General features: G+C 46.5%; 1 protein-coding gene across 2 annotated transcripts in view; it reads left to right on the forward strand.

Moving 5' to 3' along the window:
• Window positions 1-754: 754 nt before the first annotated feature.
• Window positions 755-24,656, forward strand: part of GNB3 (G protein subunit beta 3) — a 130,505-nt gene continuing 106,603 nt past the window's right edge. The window contains exon 1 of one of the 2 annotated variants that reach the window (XM_063962470.1): window positions 755-777. The gene's annotated coding sequence lies outside the window, so the exon portion shown is untranslated. Of the gene's footprint in view, window positions 778-2,923; window positions 3,884-24,656 lie in introns of those variants that run through there. The other variant, XM_063962469.1, reaches the window with a different exon arrangement.

A 24,656-nucleotide genomic window follows, 5' to 3' on the forward strand; every position in this document is an offset into this window, starting at 1 on the left:
CATATATATATATATAGTGGAATAAGACAGGGCAGTGCTTTGGACAGAGCAGGGCAGGGATTGCTGGAGAGCTCTGGTCGGCCAGTGCTTGGAGAGGAGAGGTAGGACAGGGCAGGCAATCCTGGGGTTATGGAGTATTATCTGCTTTGCTTAGGATAACAGCAGGTTCAACAGATGCAGCTGAAGAGGATTTACCAGAAGCTAAAATCAGAAATCACAGAGGCAGCGGTCTGTTCCAGTAATAAGGATGCTCCTGACAGCCTGGTCTTCTAGCTTCCCCATGTCCACCACCAGATCCGCCGTGACAGGACCTAGTAACCATGTAGTATGTGACACACACATACACACATGTACAGTATCTGGAGGAAGGCTTGTGCTTACTATTCCAAATTAAATTTACTAATAAAGGATAAAGAATATCATAAATCCCAACATGACCCTCTCCAGGAGGGACACAATGCTCTGCTTCCGGACTTTTCTCTTAATGTATGATTGCAGACACCTGTGTTGAACATGTTACTGGATAGAAAGGTGTTTCAGCACAGGTGATGGCAATCATACATTAAGAGGGAAAACCAGGAGCAGAGCATTGTGTCCCTCCTGGAGAGGGTAAGGTTGGGAGGTATGGAATATGTTTGTATATGTCTTTGCTGCATGTATTATTTCATTCAGGTGATAAATAAATATTCTGCCTGCTCAGCTACATAACATTTCAACCTGTGCCAGGAAAGAGGATGGCTATAATGTCTGACTACAGCAACGATCGTATAATGAACGGTAAGAAAACAAATATATATATATATATATATATATATACAGAGACCTCTTGTATGGTTCTGCATTCAAGTTTTGGTAATATATAGGGTGGAGTGAAGAGTGTTGGGAAAATGAGTTATAAGTGAAAAAGAAGTACCAATTACACAGGTACACAGTACACAAGTGTCACGATGTTCTGATCAGTTGCTACTGAGGTGCGTACGCCTGTTACTGCCTATTTGTCAGTTGCTACTGAGTACCCCTGTCACTGCTGATTTACAAAGAGAAGTGCGCGGGACCCCCTCCCAGCGGAGCCCCACCCACAACCCACTGATGACCGATTGGTTGTTATTGAGTATTGAGGCGCGCACGCCTGTTGCTGCTGACTTGCTGAGAGCAGTGAGCGTGACCCCTCCCAGTGGAGCCCCGCCCACAATCAACTGATGACCGATTGGTTGCTATTGAGGAACGTTGCTATATCTATCTATCTATCTATCTATCTATATATATATATATCAACAGTGTCGGACTGGGGCATGAAGGGCCCACCGGGGGAATGCAGTGATAGGGGCCCATACTTAAGGGTGTGGCCAGCCTACAAAGGGGGTGTGGCCAGCCTCCACAGAGTCTTGAAATACACCAGGGATGGGGAACCTTCGGTTCTCCAGCTGTTGTTGAACTACACATCCCAGCATGCCCTGCAACAGCTTTAGCATGGCCAAATAGCAAAACTGTAGCAAGGCATGCTGGTATGTGTAGTTCAACAACAGCTGAAGGGCCGAAGGTTCCCCATCCCTGAAATACACAACAGTCTAGTGCAGTGTAATGCAACATATCTACCATGTATAATACAAGTGCACAGTCTGGAACCTGATCCCTAGAGGAAGGAGTGGGCACTCAGGCAGTGGGGCCTACCGGTGGTTTCCCTGGTACCCCTGTGGGCCAGTCCCACCCTGTATATCAATCACGTTCAGCGCATGGGACCCCTGGGCTACCAGTTTCACTATCCAAGTCGACATCTAATGGGAATAATAACCTGTGGCGAGCTCCGACACCTCGTCTGAAGCGTGGCAATCAAAGCAAATCCGCGAGGGTACACTTTTTTAATGGTCTGGACAAGTTTAATGATGTTCTGAAGCAGTTTACCTATGGTAATCCAAGGGGTCCCATGGCGTGACCTGGAACACACGGGGTTGTTAGAGTAAAGCACTGGACGCACAGATCGGGACCCTGCTGTTGGAGTGCGGCACAGGTGGATGATGACTGCCGGCGTTCTGTCTCAGGACACTGTTAGGTGTACTCCAGAGGCACCTCCAGTCCACGGGGGGTTTTGAGATTGGAGCCGGTGAACGTATACCTTGTACTTTTTATTAGTAAAGATTTGACTTGTTACTCACGGATGTGCTGCCTTTCTTCCTTCTCTCCACATGTATTGAGCAGGTGGAACGGCTCCCAGGAACTGGCGGTATTATGCATCAAACAAAGACTTTTTATCTGATTCTATCTGAACTAATCAAGAGTTCTTTCGTCTGCGCAGTCTAAGTGTATATATATATATATATATATATATATATATATATATATATATATATATATATATATATATATATACATACACATAATTTTATTGCAAACAACAATAATAACAACAGTAAGTTCTTGGTCAGGCCTCAGTGTTCCGTCATGTGATTCTCCCACATGATAAGAGCAGAATAATAAGTTAATGGGACACTTCCCACTTGTATGACCTGTGTGGTGTATATAGAGGCCGGCCTGTGCTTTTGGTGAGTGTACTTCGCATATTTCTGCTATATTTTCCATGCATAGGGAAGTGTCAACAATTCCCTACAACTGGCAGAAAGCAGAAGGCGTACATACATTTACTGACAAGTGCACATACAGCGCTGCAGACTATGCTGGTGACATATATATATAACAGTAATAGACCTGCAAAAAAAAAAAAAAAAAAAACACACACACACACACACACACACACACACACACACACACACACACACACACACACACACACACACACACACACACACACACACACACACACACACACACACACACACACACACACACACACACACACACACACACACACACACACACACACACACACACACACACACACACACACACACACACACACACACACACACACACACACACACACACACACACACACACACTTCCTGGCTCCTGTTTTCCCATTTGCAAACTGCTTTGCATTTAAGCATTTAACTCCAAATCGGCTTTTAGCCTCATTCCTCCTCCTCCTCTCCTCCAGCCCCCACCCGTCTGTCTCCCCCTCCCCAGATACGTCTCATACCTCGGCTTCACACAGGATACACACACAGGGCAGGTGGGAGCAGTACCAGGGGCAGGACAACACAGGGGGGGGCAGGACAACACAGGGGGGGCCTGGAACAGGGGCTCTCACAGGTGAGGGAGGCACAGGCAGGGGTCACCGAGAGAGAGGAACCCGGATAAGAGCACAGAGGGGAGGCAACAGGTGGGCACAGAGGTCCGGGAGGGCAGCAAAGATTGCAGGGGTAAAAAGTAGCCAGGAGGAGGGAACAGCAAGGTGCAGGGGTAAGTAGTACCTAGGAGGAGGCAGCAGCAGCAGCAAGGTGCAGGGGTAAGTAGTACAGAGGAGGAAGCAGCAGCAAGGTGCAGGGGTAAGTAGTACAGAGGAGGAGTCAGCAGCAAGGTGCAGGGGTAAGTATTACCTAGGAGGAGGCAGGAACACAGTGCAGGGGTAAGTAGTACTCAGAAGGGGGCAGCAGCAAAGTGCAGGGGTAATAAGAAGTACACTGGAGAAGGCAGTTACAGCGCAGGGCACCCAGGAGGAGGCAGTAACACAGTGCAGGGGTAAGTAGTACCCAGAAGGGGGCAGTAGCACAGTGCAGGGGTAATAAGAAATACACAGGAGGAGGCAGCACAGTACAGGGGTAATTAGTACCCAAGAGCACTTTGCAGGGGTAATAGTAAGTACCCAGCAGGAGAAAGTACCCCATCTCTGAGCTAACAGGAGGGGCAGTTGCACTGGTTGGGGACACAATCTTCTATTGGGGAGAGAGTAATAACAGCGGAGAGAAGCAGGACCCTCCCTCCTCAGGTAAGTGATGTCTGTAGATCATGCTTTAAGGGACATATATTGGATGTTTATTACTGATGTGTGCTGTGTGCAACTTTATTCAGTGTTTATATAGGGCTGGTGCATTGTATGTATCTGTACATCACTGGGTACAGGCAGCCTCTGGATAATAGTCCCAGGGACACTTACCTGGTACTCATGTGACTCTGATTACACTATGTGCTAGGCAGTCTGTAATAACATTGTACACTACACCCCACTTCACCCTGACCCCTAGCTATACTATTACTGTACTGTTACACCATATTCTGTACTATTCTACTATTTACTGTACTAATATAGATCACTACACCCTACATCATCCTCACCCCTAGGTACACTATGACTGTACTGTTACACCATATACTGTACTAATATTGCCCACTGCACCCCACATCATCCTGACCCCTAGCTATGCTATTACTGTACTATTACACCATATACTGTACTAATATAGCCCACTGCACCTCAGATCACCCTGACCCCTAGCTATGCTATTACTGTACTGTAACACCATATACTGTACTAATATAGAACACTACACCCCACATCACCCTGACCACTAGGCCCGCTATTACTGTACTATTACACCATACACTGTACTAATATAGCCCACTACACCCCACATCATCCAACCCCTAGGCACACTGTTACTGTACTGTTACACCATGTACTGTACTAATATAGAACACTGCACCCCACATCATCCTGACCCCTAGGTACGATATTACTGTACTATTACACCATATACTGTACTAATATAGAACACTACACCCTACATCATCCTGACCCCTAGGCCCGCTATTACTGTACTATTTCACCGTATACTGTACTAATATAGAACACTGCACCCCATATCTTCCTGACCCCTAGCTATGCTATTACTGTACTATTACACCATATACTGTACTAATATAGACACCTACACCCCACATCATCCTGACCCCTAGGCCCTCTATTACTGTACTATTACACCATATACTGTAATAATATAGAATACTGCACCCCGCATTACCCTGACCCCTAGGCCCACTCATACTGTACTATTTCACTGTATACTGTACTAATATAGAACACTACACCCCACATCACCCTGACCCCTAGCTATGCTATTACTGTACTATTACACCATATACTGTACTAATATAGAACACTGCACCCTACATCATCCTAACCCCTAGGCCCTCTATTACTGTACTATTACACCATATACTGTAATAATATAGAATACTGCACCCCGCATTACCCTGACCCCTAGGCACGCTATTACTGTACTATTACACCATATACTGTACTAATATAGAACTCTGCACCCCACATCACCCTGACCCCTAGGCCCGCTATTACTGTACTATTACACCATATACTGTACTTATATAGAACACTACACCCTACATCTTCCTGACCCCTAGCTATGCTATTACTGTACTATTACACCATATACTGTACTAATATAGACCACTACACCCCACATCATCCTGACCCCTAGGCCCACTATTACTGTACTATTACACAATATACTGTACTTATATAGAACACTACACCCTACATCTTCCTGACCCCTAGCTATGCTATTACTGTACTATTACACCATATACTGTACTAATATAGACCACTACACCCCACATCATCCTGACCCCTAGGCCCGCTATTACTGTACTATTACACAATATACTGTACTTATATAGAACACTACACCCTACATCTTCCTGACCCCTAGCTATGCTATTACTGTACTATTACACCATATACTGTACTAATATAGACCACTACACCCCACATCATCCTGACCCCTAGGCCCGCTATTACTGTACTATTACACAATATACTGTACTTATATAGAACACTACACCCTACATCTTCCTGACCCCTAGCTATGCTATTACTGTACTATTACACCATATACTGTACTAATATAGACCACTACACCCCACATCATCCTGACCCCTAGGCCCGCTATTACTGTACTATTACACCATATACTGTACTAAACTAGAACACTGCACCCTACATCATCCTGACCCCTAGGCCCTCTATTACTGTACTATTACACCATATACTGTAATAATATAGAATACTGCACCCCGCATTACCCTGACCCCTAGGCCCACTATTACTGTACTATTACACCATATACCGTACTAATATAGAACACTGCACCCCACATCACCCTGACCCCTAGGCCCACTATTACTGTACTATTACACGATATACTGTACTAATATAGAACACTGCACCCCATATCTTCCTGACCCCTAGCTATGCTATTACTGTACTATTACACCATATACTGTACTAATATAGAATACTGCACCCCACATCACCCTGACCCCTAGGCCCGCTATTACTGTACTATTTCTCCGTATACTGTACTAATATAGAACACTACACCCTACATTATCCTGACCCCTAGGCCCGCTATTACTGTACTATTTCACCGTATACTGTACTAATATAGAACACTGCACCCCGCATCACTCTGACCCCTAGGTACGGTATTACTGTACTATTACACCGTATACTGTACTAATATAGAACACTACACCCTACATCATCCTGACCCCTAGGCCCGCTATTACTGTACTATTTCACCGTATACTGTACTAATACAGAACACTGCACCCTACATCATCCTGACCCCTAGGCCCTCTATTACTGTACTATTACACCATATACTGTAATAATATAGAATACTGCACCCCGCATTACCCTGACCCCTGGGTACGCTATTACTGTACTATTACACCATATACTGTACTAATATAGAACTCTGCACCCCACATCACCCTGACCCCTAGGCCCTCTATTACTGTACTATTACACCATATACTGTACTAATATAGACCACTACACCCCACATCATCCTGACCCCTAGGCCCACTATTACTGTACTATTACACAATATACTGTACTTATATAGAACACTGCACCCCATATCTTCCTGACCCCTAGCTATGCTATTACTGTACTATTACACCATATACTGTACTAATATAGAATACTGCACCCCACATCACCCTGACCCCTAGGCCCGCTATTACTGTACTATTTCTCCGTATACTGTACTAATATAGAACACTACACCCTACATCATCCTGACCCCTAGGTACGCTAATACTGCACTGTTACACCATATACTGTACTAATATAGAACACTACACCCTACATCATCCTGACCCCTAGGCCCTCTATTACTGTACTATTTCACTGTATACTGTACTAATATAAAACACTACACCCTACATCATCCTGACCCCTAGGCCCGCTATTACTGTACTATTACACCGTATACTGTACTAATATAGAACACTGCACCCCGCATCACTCTGACCCCTAGGTACGATATTACTGTACTATTACACCGTATACTGTACTAATATAGAACACTACACCCTACATCATCCTGACCCCTAGGCCCGCTATTACTGTACTATTACACCATATACTGTCATAATATAGAACACTACACCCTACATCATCCTGACCCCCAGGGCCGCTATTACTGTACTATTACACCATGTACTGTACTAATATTGAACAAAGCACCCCACATCATCCTGACCCCTAGGTACACTATTACTGTACTATTACACCATATACTGTACTAATATAGAACACTGCACCCCACATCATCCTGACCCCTAGGCCCATTATTACTGTACTATTACACCATATACTGTCATAATATAGAACACTGTACCCCGCATTACCCTGACCCCCAAGGCACGCTATTACTTTACTATTACACCATGTACTGTACTAATATAGAACAATGCACCCTACATCATCCTGACCCCTAGGCCCTCTTTTACTGTACTATTACACCATGTACTGTACTAATATAGAACACTACACCCTACATCATCCTGACCCCTAGGCCCGCTATTACTGTACTATTACACCATGTACTGTACTAATATAGAACACTACACCCTACATCATCCTGACCCCTAGGCCCGCTATTACTGTACTATTACACCATATACTGTACAAATATAGAACACTGCACCCCACATCATCCTGACCCCTGGGTACGCTATTACTGTACTATTAAACAATGATAAAATAAAAGCAGCAATACTGAACAATTTCCCCCCCTCAGTATTCACTAGGGAGGATCAGTCTGTGAGAGTAGTGCATAACTATAGTGAAGGTAATGACTCTTGGCTGGATGCTTGTTTAAGTGAGGAAGTTGTCCTGGAGAGACTAAGCAACTTAAAGATTAATACAGGTTGAGTATCCCATATCCAAATATTCCAAAATACGGAATATTCCGAAATACGGACTTTTTTGAGTGAGAGTGAGATAGTGAAAACTTTGTTTTTTGATGGCTCAATGTACACAAACTATGTTTAATACACAGTTATTAAAAATATTGTATTAAATTACCTTCAGACTGTGTGTATAAGGTATCTATGGAACATAAATGAATTGTGTGAATGTAGACACACTTTGTTTAATGCACAAAGTTATAAAAAATATTGGCTAAAATTACCTTCAGGCTGTGTGTATAAGGTGTATATGTAACATAAATGCATTCTGTGCTTAGACTTAGGTCCCATCGCCATGATATCTCATTATGGTATGCAATTATTCCAAACTACGGAAAAATCCCATATCCAAAATACCTCTGGTCCCAAGCATTTTGGATAAGGGATACTCAACCTGTAATACCCCTTTCACACTGCACAAATAACCCCGTATCGACCCGACATATTGCCGGTGTTATTCCCGGGTTGAATACCGGGTCAATGGCAGCGTAAACGGGCTCCCGGGCTGATGCGACCCGGCACCCGTTCACTACAACTGGGAGAGGTGTCGCGGAGATGATCTCATCTCCCAGCGCCGCCTCCACCCCCACTGCCGGCTCCGCCCCCTGCCACTATGGCAACCCGCCCGGCATATTGCCGGGTCAAGGAAGCCTGCAACCGTGTCAAATGCCGGAACCCACCCGGGAAGGACCCGTTTCCAATTCCCGGGTGGGATCCGGCATTGGCGGTGTGAAAGGGGTATTAATCACCAGGCCCAGATGGTTTTCATCCGAGGGTTATTATGGAGCTTAGGTCACAGCTAGCAAAACCCCTATACTTGATTTTCCATAGTTCAATCAGACCAGGCAGGGTACCTAAGGATTGGCGCATAGCTGAGGTAGTGCCTTTATTTAAAAAGGGAACTAAAAATAATCCTGGTAACTATAGACCAGTTAGCTTAACCTCTATAGTGGGTAAAATATTGGAAGGTATTTTGAGGGATAGCATAGGGGATAATCTGCAGGTTAATAAGATTATTAGCAAAAGTCAGCATGGGTTTGTAAGGGACAGATCATGTCAAACTAACTAAATTAGCTTTTACGAGGAAGTGAGCGAGAATCTTGGTCAGGGAAAAACAGTGGATGTGGTGTATTTAGATTTTGCAAAAGCCTTCAATACAGTGCCTCACAGGAGACTAATCATCAAATGAAGGGAACTTGGCCTAGGATATACTATTTGTACATGAATAGGTAATTGGCTGGATAACAGAGTACAACGAGTAGTGGTCAACAGGATGTTCTCCAGCTGGGCACCAATAGTCAGTGGAATACCACAAGGGTCCGTACTTGTGCCGCTACTGTTCAATATATTTATCAACGATCTAGGAATTGGCCTGGAAAGCACAGTGTCAATCTTTGCGGATGATACTAAGCTGTGTAAGGTAATTGATTCAGAAAGCGATGTGGAGTCTCTAAACTACAGAATGACTGATTTAAACTTGAAACCTGGGCGTCTAAATGGGGAATGAGGTTCAATATAGAAAAATGCTAAATTATGTATTTTGGGACAAAAAACACACAAGCATCGTACACTCTAAATGGGTAAATTATAGGGGTAACTGTGGTGGAAAAAGATTTGGGGGTGCTCATAGATAATAGGGTTAATAACAGTACACAATGTCAAAATACTGCAAAAAAGACAAGTAAAGTGCTCGCATGCATACAACGGGGCATAGAGACAAGGGACGAGGATGTAATCCTGCCGCTGTACAAATCATTGGTACGTCCGCACCTGGAATATTGTGTTCAATTTTGGGCACCATATTATAAAAAGATATTGGGGAACTAGAAAGGGTTCAAAGGGGGGCTACTAAACTGATTAAAGGGCTAGAGGGACTGGAGTACAAAGAAAGACTTACTAGGTTAAATATGTATACACTAGAAAAGCGGCGTCTAATGGGCCCTACATACTGGCAGATGATACTGCACGATATGAACGTTCTTGTTTATTAATGAACGAGAACTCGTTCATATCGTGCAGTGTGTAGGCACCAGCGATGAACGATGCGCGGCCCCGAGCTCGTTCATCGCTGGTGCCCCGTCGCCTGTGCGTGCAGGTCAATATGGACAAGATCGTCCATATTTGCCTGCACTGCTATGGAGCCACTCCCCCCGCGACGCCGGGTCGGCCGTATCCGCCGTCGGGCAGCTCGGCTGCGGATCTATCAGTGTGTAGGGCCCATTAGAGACATTATTAATATCTTCAAATATGTAAAGGGTCACTACAAAGAGTTAGCAGGGGATTTGTTTATTAAAAGAACTCTGTGTAGGATACGTGGGCACTCGCTTAGGCTAGAGGAGAGAAAATTCCGTACACAATGTAGGAAAGTGTTCTTCACGGTAAGGGCAATAAAGATTTAGAACTCCCTGTCGGAGAAGGTAATACTGACAGACTCTGTAAATGCATTTAAAAACCGATTGGACATGTTTTGAACTGGAAAAAGTATCCAGGGTTATAGCATTTAACATAGTGACATTAATCTGGGAGTGGTAAGAATCATTGTTGTCAATTGGTACTAAACCGTTACTTCAGCAGGTGCATTATAATATAAATAGATTATCACAGAATACAGGTTGAACCCGATGGGCATTTTGCCTCTTTTCAACCTCACTAACTATGTAACTATATTACACTATATACTGTCATAATATAGAACACTGCACCCCTCATCACCCTGACCTCTAGGCCCACTATTACTGTACTATTACACCATATACTGTACTATTACACCATATACTGTAGTAAAATAGAACACTGCACCCAACATCACCCTGACCCCTAGGTACGCTAATACTGCACTGTTACACCATATACTGTACTAATATAGAACACTGCACCCTACATCATCCTGACCCCTAGGTACGCTATTACTGTACTATACACCATACATTGTACTAATATAGCCCACTACACCCTACATCATCCTGACCCCTAGGTACGCTAATACTGCACTGTTACACCATATACTGTACTAATATAGAATATTGCACCCTACATCATCCTGACCCCTAGGTACGCTAATACTGCACTGTTACACCATATACTGTACTAATATAGCCCACTACACCCCACATCATCCTGACCCCTAGGTACGCTATTACTGTACTGTTACACCATATACTGTACTAATATAGAACACTGCACCCTACATCATCCTGACTCCTAGGTACGATATTACTGTACTATTACACCATATACTGTACTAATATAGAACACTACACCCTACATCATCCTGACCCCTAGGTACGCTATTACTGCACTGTTACACCATATACTGTACTAATATAGAATACTGCACCCTACATCATCCTGACCCCTAGGTACGCTAATACTGCACTGTTACACCATATACTGTACTAATATAGCCCACTACACCCCACATCATCCTGACCCCTAGGTACGCTATTACTGTACTGTTACACCATATACTGTACTAATATAGAACACTGCACCCTACATCATCCTGACTCCTAGGTACGCTATTACTGTACTATTACACCGTATACTGTACTAATATAGAACACTGCACCCTACATCATCCTGACCCCTAGGTACGCTATTATTGTACTGTTACACCATATACTGTACTAATATAGAACACTGCATCCCACATCATCCTGACCCCTAGGCCCACTATTACTGTACTATTACACCATATACTGTACTAATATAGAACACTGCGCCCCGCATCACTCTGACCCCTAGGTACGGTATTACTGTACTATTACACCGTATACTGTACTAATATAGAACACTACACCCTACATCATCCTGACCCCTAGGCCCGTTATTACTGTACTATTTCACCATATACTGTACTAATATAGCCCACTGCACCCCACATCATCCTGACCCCTAGCTATGCTATTACTGTACTATTACACCATATACTGTACTAATATAGAACACTGCACCCTACATCATCCTGACTCCTAGGCCCGCTATTACTGTACTATTACACCATATACTGTACTAATATAGAACACTGTACCCCGCATTATCCTGACCCCCAAGGCACGCTATTACTGTACTATTACACCATATACTGTACTAATATAGAACACTACACCCCACATCACCCTGACCCCTAGGCCCGCTATTACTGTACTATTACACCATATACTGTACTAATATAGAATACTGCACCCCATATCTTCCTGACTCCTAGGCCCGCTATTACTGTACTATTACACCATATACTGTACTAATATAGAACACTGTACCCCGAATTACCCTGACCCCCAAGGCACGCTATTACTGTACTATTACACCATATACTGTACTAATATAGCCCACTGCACCCCACATCATCCTGACCCCTAGGCCCGCTATTACTGTACTAATACTATTACACCGTATACAGATATAGGACACTGATATTTACCAAATCCTGGAAAGGGATAAAGTGGAGAAAAGTAAAGGGCCATGCGAGGGGTGTGGAATAAGTTTCCAGATGCACAAAAAGTATTTATATTTACAAACAAAGGGAACATTACATTTTTTCAAAGTATTCGCCAGAGGAGTCTATGCAATGTTGCATGGGCTCAAACCACTTGGTGGAACAGCCGGAGCAGGAATGTCTTCTACATGCTGGATGAAGTTCTCCACTGCAGCTTCCGGTGACTCAAAACCAATCCCACGCATCTTGGGCTTTCTGGGATCATGATGAAGTCGCAAGGGGTCAGGTATGGACTGTATGGCGGATGACCAAGTTCCTGGATACGTTCATGGGTTGGAAAATACACCACTTTACCTTCCTGGACTTGTGGGTAGCTGTGTTGTCGTGATCGAGAAGGGCATCACGAGTTCTCGGACAGCACCTGGAAATATCTTCCAGCATTTGCAGCAGGCATTGGTTGGCGTACCTGTCCCCAGTGACGGTGTACTGCTGCACGAGTGGTACTATAGCTACATGACCAGTCGTGGCCACAAAAACAGCCACCATCTGCTTGGCCACGTTGCGCTCACGTTTGAACTTTTATGGCGGTGCACCTCCAACTGGGATCCACTGGGTTGACTGTTGTTTGGTCTCGGGATCAAAACTGTAGATCCAGGATTCATCACCACTGATGTTCTCCCAGAGTTTGAGCAACCGCCATCAAACCTGGTGGCACCAAGTCACTCGAGCCGCCTCCTGCTCTTGAGTCAGCTGGGCTCCCAGCGTGCAGCAACCTTGCTCAGTCAAGTGGATGGATCCCGATGAGATGCCTATCTCTTTTTCTGACCGGGACACGTCCCCCTGGCGTCTACCACAACTATGGCTCACTTGTCCTCGATGATGGTGGACACAGGTTGGCCTCACCGCTCCTCGTTTTCCAGGGACACAGTGGTATGGGTTGGGGCTTCCTCCCCAAAAGCAACTTGCAGCCGGTCAAACTCTCCTGCTGTCGCAGACCACTCATACAGTTATAGAAGATCATGGCTCTCCAGTGGCCTCTGTTGAGTCCATAATGAGTTTGTGAAGGAAGTGAACATGCTGACGACTTCGGTGTGCAGTGCTACTTATATACGGTTTTGTGCCTTGGCATTTCACAAGGACTTGAGTCAGATATTATAGTTCACAACCAAACAGTCAGATTGTGTCTACTCTACCTCTACATTGCACTCCCGGAAACTTATTGCAGACCCCTCATTTAGTATGTCTCAAAACTTGGAGAGAGATGAAGTACCAACCAATCAGCTCCTGTGCTTGGTTGGTACTGATTCAATATGATTTCCCCATGGACGGGATGCCGGCGGTCAGTATACCGACCTAACCCTAAACCTCTTGGGTGGTGCCTAACCCTAACCTCCCTTCTCATGGCGAAACCTAACGTCCACCCCCCCACCACTCGCGGCAGGATGTGAGCGTGTCCTGCTGGAACAACGATCAGGATTCTGACTGTTGGTATTTTGTTGGTGAGATCCCGACCTCCATCAGTATTTTGATGCCGGGATTATGCATCCCGGTTGGTACAATAAGACGTGTATAAAAACTTCAAGAGATAAAGGGATCTATTTACTAAGCTTTGGAGAGGGATAAAGTGGATGGACATAAAGTACCAGCCAACCAGCTCCTGTCATTTTTCAAGCACAGCCTTTAACGTGACAGACAGGAGTTGATTGGCTGGAACTTTATCTCTCTCCACGTTATTGCTCTCTAAGCTTTAATACATTTCTTCCATTACCCCCAACATGACCTGACCACTGGCCATGACCATAATACATCTATTACACCCTATACAGACATAGGACCCTACACCCCAAACATGACCTGACCACTGGCCATGACCATAATACATCTATTACACCCTATACAGACATAGGACACTACACCCCCAACATGACCTGACCACTGGCCATGACCATAATACATCTATTACACCCTATACAGACATAGGACCCTACACCCCCAACATGACCTGACCACTGGCCATGACCATAATACATCTATTACACCATATACAGACATAGGACCCTACACCCCCAACATGACCTGACCACTGGCCATGACCATAATACATCTATTACACCCTATACAGACATAGGACACTACACCCCCAACATGACCTGACCACTGGCCATGACCATAATACATCTATTACACCCTATACAGACATAGGACACTACACCCCCAACATGACCTGACCACTGGCCATGACCATAATACATCTATTACACCCTATACAGACATAGGACCCTACACCCCCAACATGACCTGACCACTGGCCATGACCATAATACATCTATTACACCCTATACAGACATAGGACACTACACCCCCAACATGACCTGACCACTGGCCATGACCATAATACATCTATTACACCCTATACAGACATAGGACCCTACACCCCCAACATGACCTGACCACTGGCCATGACCATAATACATCTATTACACCCTATACAGACATAGGACACTACACCCCCAACATGACCTGACCACTGGCCATGACCATAATACATCTATTACACCATATACAGACATAGGACCCTACACCCCCAACATGACCTGACCACTGGCCATGACCATAATACATCTATTACAACCTATACAGACATAGGACACTACACCCCCAACATGACCTGACCACTGGCCATGACCATAATACATCTATTACACCCTATACAGACATAGGACACTACACCCCCAACATGACCTGACCTCTGGCCATGACCATAATACATCTATTACACCCTATACAGACATAGGACACTACACCCCAAATGGGGCCTAATTCAGACCTGATCGTAAATTTGCTAAATTTAGCACATCTACAATCAGTTTCTCTGACATGCGGGGGGACGCCCAGCTCAGGGCTAGTCCGCCCCGCATGTCAGGCCCTTCCCCACCGCAGAAGTACAAAAGCATCGCACAGCGGCGATGCTTTTGTTCTTGAAGAGTGGATCGCTACCAGCGCAGCTCCTACGCGCTGGCAGAGAGCTACTCGTCGCTGTCCGGGTTGCAGCGTCTGCGTGTGACGTCACGCAGCCGCCGCAGCCTGTCCCCCCCTGCACGGTCTGGACACGCCTGCGTTGCCTGGACCGCGCCCCTCTCAGGCTGAGGTGATCGCAGGGCTGAGACGGCCGTCGGCTGTCTGGCATGTGCCGGCGCACTGCGGCACATGCGCAGTTCAGACCTGATCGGCTGCTGTGCGAAGTGATTAGGCCTGAATTAGGCCCGTAGGACACTACACCCCAAACATGACTCGTCAGTTTTCACGAGCGATATATAATTATTTTTCTGCCGGTAGGGGGCCCCAACACTTTTTGCGCTGCGTGCAGTAGACCGAGTTTAGCTGAGCAAAATGGCTAAACTAGAAAAATGTGCAAAAAGTCTGACTTTTCGCACATTTATGGGCCACCTCAGGATAGGGTGCGCAGGAATAATAGGTGCCGGTGTATATTCGCTTCCGGAAAGAGCCTTTTTGCAGATGATACAAAGATATGCAACAGGGTAGACGCACCGGGAGGGGTAAAACAAATGATTGATGACCTAGGTAGGCTTGAAAATGGTCAAGAACGTGGCAACTACAGTTTAATGCTAAAAAATGCAAAATCATGCACTTGGGTCACAAAAACCCAAAGGCTAAATATAGTATCAAGGGTACTATAATGGAAACTACTGAGGAGGAAAGGGATTTAGGAGTCACTATTTCAAGTGACTTGAAGGCAGGAAAGCAATGCAACAAAGCAATGAGAAAGGCAAGTCAGATGCTTGGTTGCATAGGGATAGGAATCAGTAGCAGGAAAAAAGAAGTAATAATGCCACTGTATAGGTCATTGGTACGGCCTCATCTAGAATACTGTATTCAGTTCTGGAGACCCTATCTCCAGAAGGACATAAATACATTAGAGAGTGTACAAAGAAAGGCAACTAAAATGGTGCATGGCCTGCATCACAAAACTTACCCGGAAAGGCTAAAAGATCTTAATATGTATAGTTTGGAGCAGAGAAGGGAAAGGGGGGGGACATGATAGAAAATAGGATTTTAATACCTACCGGTAAATCCTTTTCTCTTAGTCTGTAGAGGATGCTGGGGACTCCAAAAGGACCATGGGGTATAGACAGGATCCGCAGGAGACATGGGCACTTTAAGACTTTAAATGGGTGTGAACTGGCTCCTCCCTCTATGCCCCTCCTCCAGACCTCAGTTATAGGAACTGTGCCCAGGGAGACGGATACACACCAGCTCACACCACCACACACCGTACAACATGGCTTTCTCTAACGTCCTAGTGGATGCTGGGAACTCCGTAAGGACCATGGGGAATAGCGGGCTCCGAAGGAGGCTGGGCACTCTAGAAAGATCTTAGACTACCTGGTGTGCACTGGCTCCTCCCACTATGACCCTCCTCCAAGCCTCAGTTAGATTTCGTGCCCGGCCGAGGTTGGATGCACACTAGGGGCTCTCCTGAGCTCTTAGAAAGTTATAGTCTTAGAATTTGTTATTTTCAGTGAGACCTGCTGGCAACAGGCTCACTGCAGCGAGGGACTAAGGGGAGAAGAAGCGAACTCGCCTGCTTGCAGCCGGATTGGGCTTCTTAGGCTACTGGACACCATTAGCTCCAGAGGGATCGACCGCAGGCCCAGCCTTGATGTTCGGTCCCGGAGCCGCGCCGCCGTCCCCCTTACAGAGCCAGAAGCAAGAAGATGGTCCGGAAAATCGGCGGCATGAAGACTCTGTCTTCACCAAGGTAGCGCACAGCACTGCAGCTGTGCGCCATTGCTCCTCTCACACACTTCACACTCCGGTCACTGAGGGTGCAGGGCGCTGGGGGGGGCGCCCTGAGGCAGCAATAAAAACACCTTGGCTGGCTAAAATACCTCAATATATGGCCCCAGGGGCTATATATGAGGTAAATACCCCTGCCAGAATTCCATAAAAAACGGGAGAATAGGCCGCGAAAAAGGGGCGGAGCCTATCTCCTCAGCACACTGGCGCCATTTTTCCCTCACAGCTCGGCTGGAGGGAAGCTCCCTGGCTCTTCCCTGCAATTCTACAGTACAGTAAGAGGGAAAAGAGAGGGGGGGCATTAAAATTGGCACTGTATACAGTATATTATATAAAAGCTATTAGGGACATAACTCAGTTAGTCCCTGTATATATATAGCGCTCTGGTGTGTGCTGGCATACTCTTACTCTGTCCCCCCAAAGGGCTTTTGTGGGTCCTGTCCTCGTTTAGAGCATTCCCTGTGTGTCTGCGGTGTGTCGGTACGGCTGTGTCGACATGTTGAATGAGGAGGCTTATATGGTGACAGAACAGAGGCCGATATATGTGATGTCGCCCCCTGTGGGGCCGACACCAGAGTGGATGGATAGGTGAAAGGTATTAACCGACAGTGTCAACTCCTTACATAAAAGGGTGGATGACGTAACAGCTGTGGGACAGCCGGCTTCGCAGCCCGCGCTTGCCCAGGCGTCTCAAAGGCCATCAGGGGCTCAAAAACGCCCGCTCTCTCAGATGGCAGACACAGATGTCGACACGGAGTCTGACTCCAGTGTCGACAAGGTGGAGACATATACACAATCCACTAGGAACATCCGTGACGTGATCCCGACAATAAAAAATGTGTTATACATTTCTGACTTTAACCCAAGCACCTCTAAAAATGGGTTTTAGGTTTGGGGAGAAAAAACAGGCAGTGTTTTGTTCCCCCATCAGATGAATAAATGAAGTGTGTGAAAGCGTGGGTTCCCCCGTTAAGAAACTGGTAATTTATAAAAAGTTACTGATGGCGTACCCTTTCCCGCCAGGTGGATAAGTTACGCTGGGAGATATCCCCTAGGGTGGATAAGGCGCTCACACGTTTGTCAAAAAAGGTGGCACTGCCGTCTTAGGATACGGCCACTTTAATAGGTACCTGTTGATAAAAAACAGGAGGCTATCCTGAAGTCTGTATTTACACACTCAGGTACTAGACTGAGACCTGCAGATAGTGCTGCTGCAGCGTGGTCGGTGACCCTGTCAAACAGGGATACTAGTTGGAAAACATAAAAACATATTAAAGACGTAGTCTTATATATGGGGGATGCACAGAGGGATATTTTGCCGGCTGGCATCCAAAATAAATGTAATGTCCATTCTGTCAGGAGGGTATTAGAGACCTGTCACTGGACAGGTGATGCTGACTTAAAAAGCGCATAGAGAGCCTTATAAGGGTGAGGAATTATTTGGGGATGGTCTCTGGGACCTCGTATCCACAGCAACTGCTGGGAAGAAATAATTTTACCTCAGGTTTCCTCACAGACAAAGGTACAGTCCTTTCGGCTTCAGAAAAGCAAGCTGGTCAAATGGCGCTTCCTTTCTGTACAGAGACAAGGGTAGAGGGAAAAAAGCTGCACCAGTCAGCCTGTTCCCAGAATCAAGATTCTTCCCCCGCCTCCTGTGAGGCCACACCATGACGCGGGTGCTCCACAGGTGTAGCCAGGTACGGTGGGGGGCCGTCTCAAAAATTTCAGCAATTAGTGGGCTCGCTCACAGGTGGATCCCTGTTTCTTTCAAGTAGTATTTCAGGGGTACAAGCTGGAATTCGAGATGTCTCCCCCCAGCCGTTTCCTAAAATATGCCTTGCTGACAACTCCCTCAGGCAGGGAGGCTGTGCTAGAGGCAATTAATAAGCGGTATTCCCAACAGGTAATACTCAAGGTGCCCCTACTTCAACAAGGACGGGGTTACTATTCCACACGGGTTAGGGTACCGAAACCGCATGGTTCGGTGTGACCCATTTTATATTTAAAATCCTTGAACACAAAAATTCAAGTTCAAGATGGAATCGCTCAGGGCGGTTATTCCAAGCCTGGACGAGGGGGATTACATGGTATCCTGGGACATCAAGGATGCTTACCTGCATGTCCCCATTTACCATCCTCGCCAGGAGTACCTCAGATTTGTGGTACAGGATTACCATTACCAAGTCCAGACACTGCCGTTTGGACTGTACATGGCACCGAGGGTGTTTTATCAAGGTAATGGCCGAAATGTTGATACTCCTTCAAAAAAAAAAGGGAGTTGTAATTATCCCGTACTTGGACAATCTCGTTATAAGGGCGAGGTCCAAGGAGCAGTTGGTAGTCGGGGTAGCACTATTTTGGAAAGTGCTACAACAGCATGGTTGGATTCTAAACAGTCCAAAGTCACAGCTGGTTCCTATGACACGTCTACTGTTCCTGGGGATGGTTCTGGACATAAACCAGAAATAGTGTTTCTCCCGGAGGAGAAAGCCAAGGAGTTGTCATCTCTAGTCAGAGACCTCCTGAAGCCAAAATAGGTAGCGGTGCATCATTGCACGCGAGTCCTGGGAAAAATGGTAGCTTCCTACGAAGCAATCCCATTAGGCAGGTTCCATACAAGAACTTTTCAGAGGGACCTGTTGGACAAGTGGTCCGGATCGCATTTTCCGATGCATAGGCTGATAACCCTGTCTCCAAGGACCAGGGTATCTCTACGGTGGTGGCTGCAGAGTGCCCATCTTCAAGAGGGCCGCAGGTTCGGCATACAGGACTAGGTCCTAGTGACCATGGATTCCAGCCTTTGAGGCTGGGAGGCAGTCACACAGGGAAGAAATTTCCAGGGACTTTGGTCAAGTCAGGTTATTTCCCTACACATAAATATTCTGGACCTGAGGGCCATTTACAATGCCCTGAGGCCGGCAAGGCCTCTGCTTCAAAACCAGCCGGTACTGATCCAATCAGACAACATCACGGCAGTCGCCCATGTAAACCAACAGGGCGGCACAAGAAGCAGGATGGCGATGGCAGAAGCCACAAGGATTCTCCGATAGGCGGAAAATCATGTGTTAGCACTGTCAGCAGTGTTCATTCCCGGAGTGGACAACTGGGAAGCAGATCTTCTCAACAGACACGACCTCCACCCGGGAGAATGGGGACTTCCTCCAGAAGTCTTCCAATAGGATTGTACACCATTGGGAAAGGCCACAGGTGGACATGATGGCGTCCCGCCTCAACAAAAAGCTATAAAAGATATTGCACCGGGTCAAGGGACCCTCAGGCGATAGCTATGGACGCTCTGGTAACACCGTGGGTGTACCAGTCGGTTTATGTGTTCTCCCCTCTGCCTCTCATACCAAAGGTACTGAGAATAATAAGAAGGCGAGGAGTAAGAACGATACTCGTGGATGGCCAAGAAGAGCTTGGTACCCAGAACTTCAAGAATTTATATCAGAGGACCCATGGCCTCTGCCACTCAGACAGGACCTGCGGCAGCAGGGGCCCTGTCTGTTCCAAGACTTACCGCGGCTGCGTTTGTCGGCATGGCGGTTGAACGCCGGATCCTGAAGGAAAAGGGCATTCCGGAGGAAGTCATTCCTACGCTTACTAAAGCCAGGAAAGAGGTTACAGCAACTCATTATCACCGCATATGGCGAAAATATGTTGCATGGTGTGAGGCCGAAAGGGCCCCAACAGAGGAATTTCAACTAGGTCGATTTCTGCATTTCCTGCAAGCAGGAGTGACTATGGGCCTTAAATTGGGTTCCATTAAGGTACAGATCTCGGCTCTGTCGATTTTCTTTCAAAAAGAACTAGCTTCAGTACCTGAAGTTCAGACATTTATAAAAGGAGTGCTGCAGAGTCAGCCCCCGTTTGTGCCTCCTGTGGCACCTTGGGATCTCAACGTGGTGTTGAGTTTCTTAAAATCACATTGGTTTGAACCACTAAAAACCGTGGATCTGAAATATCTCACGTGGAAGGTGGTTATGTTATTGGCCTTGGCTTCTGCCAGGCGAGTATCAAAGTTGGCGGCTTTGTCTTGTAAAAGCCCTTATTTGATTTTCCATATGGATAGGGCAGAATTGAGGACTCGTCCCCAGTTTCTCCCAAAGGTGGTGTCAGCGTTTCACCTGAACCAGCCTATTGTGGTGCCTAGGCTACTAGGGACTTGGAGGACTCCAAGTTGCTAGACGTTGTCAGGGCACTGAAAATATATGTTTCCAGAACGGCTAGAGTCAGAAAATCTGACTCGCTGTTTATCCTATATGCACCTAACAAGCTGGGTGCTCCTGCTTCTAAGCAGACTATTGCTCGTTGGATTTGTAGTACAATTCAGCTTGCACATACTGTGGCAGGCCTGCCACAGCCAAAATCTGTCAATGCCCATTCCACAAGGAAGGTGGGCTCATCTTGGGCGGCTGCCCGAGAGGTCTCGGCTTTACAATTTTGCCGAGCAGCTACTTGGTCAGGGGCAAACACGTTTGCAAAAATTCTACAAATTTGATACCCTGGCTGAGGAGGACCTGGAGTTCTCTCATTCAGTGCTGCAGAGTCATCCGCACTCTCCCGCCCGTTTGGGAGCTTTGGTATAATCCCCATGGTCCTTACGGAGTTCCCAGCATCCACTAGGACGTTAGAGAAAATAAGAATTTACTCACCGGTAATTCTATTTCTCGTAGTCCGTAGTGGATGCTGGGCGCCCATCCCAAGTGCGGTTTATCTGCAATACTTGTACATAGTTATGGTTAACTAAATCGGGTTATTGTTGAGCCATCTGTTGAGAGGCTCTATTGTTTCATACTGTTAACTGTGTTTCATATCACGAGTTGTACGGTGTGATTGGTGTGGCTGGTATGAGTCTTACCCGGGATTCAAAATCCTTCCTTATTGTGTACGCTCGTCCGGGCACAGTACCTAACTGAGGCTTGGAGGAGGGTCATAGTGGGAGGAGCCAGTGCACACCAGGTAGTCTAAGATCTTTCTAGAGTGCCCAGCCTCCTTCGGAGCCCGCTATTCCCCATGGTCCTTACGGAGTTCCCAGCATCCACTACGGACTACGAGAAATAGAATTACCGGTGAGTAAATTCTTATTTTTTAACTAACACCAGTTAATGGCATGAACCAAAATCAGCAACAGGCTGATCTTAACCGAAACACAACCGTCGTGTAACCTAAGCAATAACTACTAACAAGTACTCCAGCCAGAGTCCGCACTGGGACGGGCGCCCAGCATTCTCTACGGACTAAGAGAAAAGGCTTTACCGGTAGGTATTAAAATCCTATTTTCTCATATGTCCTAGAGGATGCTGGGGACTCCAAAAGGACCATGGGGTTTATACCAAAGCTCCAGACCGGGCGGGAGAGTGCGGACGCCTCTGCAGCACCGATTGAGCAAACATGAGGTCCTCAACAGCCAGGGTATCAAACTTGTAGAACTTGGCAAAAGTGTTTGAACCCGACCAAGTAGCTGCTCGGCAAAGTTGAACCGCCGAGACTCCTCGGGCAGCTGCCCAAGATGAGCCCACCTTCCTAGTAGAATGGGCCTTCACCGAATCCGGTAACGGCAATCCAGCCGTAGAATGCGCATGCCGAATCGTATCACAGATCCAGCGTGCAATAGTCTGCTTAGAAGCAGGAGCCCCAATTTTGTTGGGAGCATACAGGATAAACAGAGCCTCTGTTTTCCTAATACGAGCCGTTCTGGCTACATACATTTTCAAAGCTCTGACTACATCGAGAGACTTTGAATCAGCCAAGGCTTCAGTAGCCACAGGCACCACAATAGGTTGGTTCATGTGAAACGCAGAAACCACCTTTGGCAGAAATTGTTGACGAGTTCTAAATTCCGCTCTATCCACATGGAAGATCAAATAGGGGCTCTTGTGAGACAAAGCCGCTAATTCCGACACCCGCCTTGCGGACGCCAAGGCCAAAAGCATGACCACTTTCCAAGTGAGAAATTTTAACTCAACCTTTCGTAAAAGGTTCAAACCAGTGTGACATAAGAAACTGCAACACCACGTTAAGGTCCCCATGGTGCCACCGGGGACACAAATGGAGGTTGGATGTGCAGCACTCCTTTCACGAAAGTCTGAACCTCTGGAAGGGCGGCCAATTCTTTTTGAATGAAAATCGATAAGGCCGAAATCTGCACTTTAATGGAGCCTAACTTTAGGCCCGCATCCACACCTGCTTGCAAAAAATGGAAAAAACGACCCAGCTGAAATCCTTCCGTAGGAGCCTTCTTGGATTCACACCAAGACACATATTTTCTCCAAATACGGTGATAATGCTTCGCCGTTACTTCCTTTCTAGCTTTAAGTAGAGTGGGGATGACTTCACCGGGAATACCCTTCCGAGCTAGGATTTGGCGTTCAACCGCCACGCCGTCAAACGCAACCGCGGTAAGTCTTGGAACACGCACCGCCCTTGCTGTAACAGGTCCTCTCTTAGAGGAAGAGGCCAGGGATCTCCTATGAGTAATTCCTGAAGATCCGGATACCAGGCCCTCCGTGGCCAATCTGGAACAATGAGTATCGCCTGAACCCTTGTTCTTCTTATGATCCTTATCACCTTTGGAATGAGTGGAAGTGGAGGGAACACATAAACCGACTGAAACACCCACGGTGTCACCAAGGTGTCCACTGCACTGGCTTGAGGGTCCTTCGACCTGGAACAATATCTCTGAAGCTTCTTGTTGAGGCGAGACGCCATCATGTCTATTTGAGGAATTCCCCAATGACTTGTCACTTCTGCAAAGACCTCTTGATGAAGACCCCACTCTCCTGGATGAAGATCGTGTCTGCTGCTGAAGTCTGCTTCCCAGTTGTCCACGCCCGGAATGAAGACCGCTGACAGAGCGCTTGCGTGTTTCTCCGCCCAGTGGAGAACTTTTGTGGCCTCCGACATCGCCGCTCTGCTCTTTGTTCCACCCTGGCGGTTTATGTACGCCACTGCTGTTATGTTGTCTGACTGAATCAGGGCGGGCAGACCGCGAAGAAGATGTTCCGCTTGTAGAAGGCCGTTGTAGATGGCTTTTAATTCCAGAATGTTTATGTGCAGACAAGCTTCCTGGCTTGACCATTTTCCCTAGAAATTTTCCCCCTGTTTGACCGCTCCCCAGCCTCGGAGACTTGCATCCGTAGTCATCAGGACCCAGTCCTGGATCCCGAACCTGCGTCTCTCTAGGAGGTGAGAACTTTGGAGCCACCACAGGAGAGGTACTCTGGTC

This window comes from Pseudophryne corroboree, chromosome 3 (genome assembly GCF_028390025.1).
Source record: "Pseudophryne corroboree isolate aPseCor3 chromosome 3, aPseCor3.hap2, whole genome shotgun sequence".
Classification (NCBI taxonomy): domain Eukaryota; kingdom Metazoa; phylum Chordata; class Amphibia; order Anura; family Myobatrachidae; genus Pseudophryne; species Pseudophryne corroboree.